Raw genomic sequence first — 920 nt, forward strand, 5'->3', positions numbered from 1 at the left:
TGTCAGCTGGATCTTGCTGAAAACAGAGAGTACCAGAAAAATGTGTGCCTGTGCTTTACTGACTATACAGAGGGTTTCAGCTGTGTGGATCATGACAAGTTATGGATAACATTGCAAAGAATGGGTATTCCAAGAAACATTGAATTGTGCTCATGAGGAACCTGTGCCTAGACCAAGAGGCAGTTGTTTAAACAGAACAAGAGGACATGCATGGAATGGTTTAAAATCAGGAAGGGTGTGCTACACGGTAGTATTCTCTCACTATACTTATTCAATATATACGCTGAGCAAATAATCCAAGAAGCTGCATTAGTGTCCTGCAATGTAGCATATCCTATAATGTAATCAATAGATAAAATTGAGCTATAAACCCAAACCAACCCAAAAGCTCACTAGCATCGAGTTGATTCTGACTTATAACAACCCTATATGGGGGGACTTCCAACACTGTAAATTTTTACAGGAGCTGACAGCCGCATCTTTCTCCTAAGGAGACACTGGTGGATTTGAACTATCAAACTTTTGATTAGCAGTTCAGTGCTTATCCTATAGCACCACCAGGGATCCCTAAAATTGAGATATAAACCGTGAAGTGAGACTTAAACCTGGGTAAGAACCCGTTGCTGACGAGTCGAGTCTGCCTTGAGTAGAACTCCTCCCGAGGGCTTCCAAGGCTGTAGTCTTTACGGAAGTTGATTGCAATCGCTTTCTCACATGGGGGTTTAGTTTTTAGACCACTGTTCCATCATGTCTCTCTAAACTTGGATTGTTGCGGTTAAGTTGATTCAATTTTGAATCATAGGGGCTCATATAGATAGGGTTTCCGAAGAGAGGCTGGTGGATTTGAACTGCCAACCTTTTGGTTACTAATCCAGTGCTTATCCAAGTTCCCATTGCATTCCAGACAATTACAGCTCATA

The sequence above is a fragment of the Chrysochloris asiatica genome, unplaced genomic scaffold (assembly GCF_000296735.1).
Source record: "Chrysochloris asiatica unplaced genomic scaffold, ChrAsi1.0 scaffold00040, whole genome shotgun sequence".
In the NCBI taxonomy this organism is placed as follows: domain Eukaryota; kingdom Metazoa; phylum Chordata; class Mammalia; order Afrosoricida; family Chrysochloridae; genus Chrysochloris; species Chrysochloris asiatica.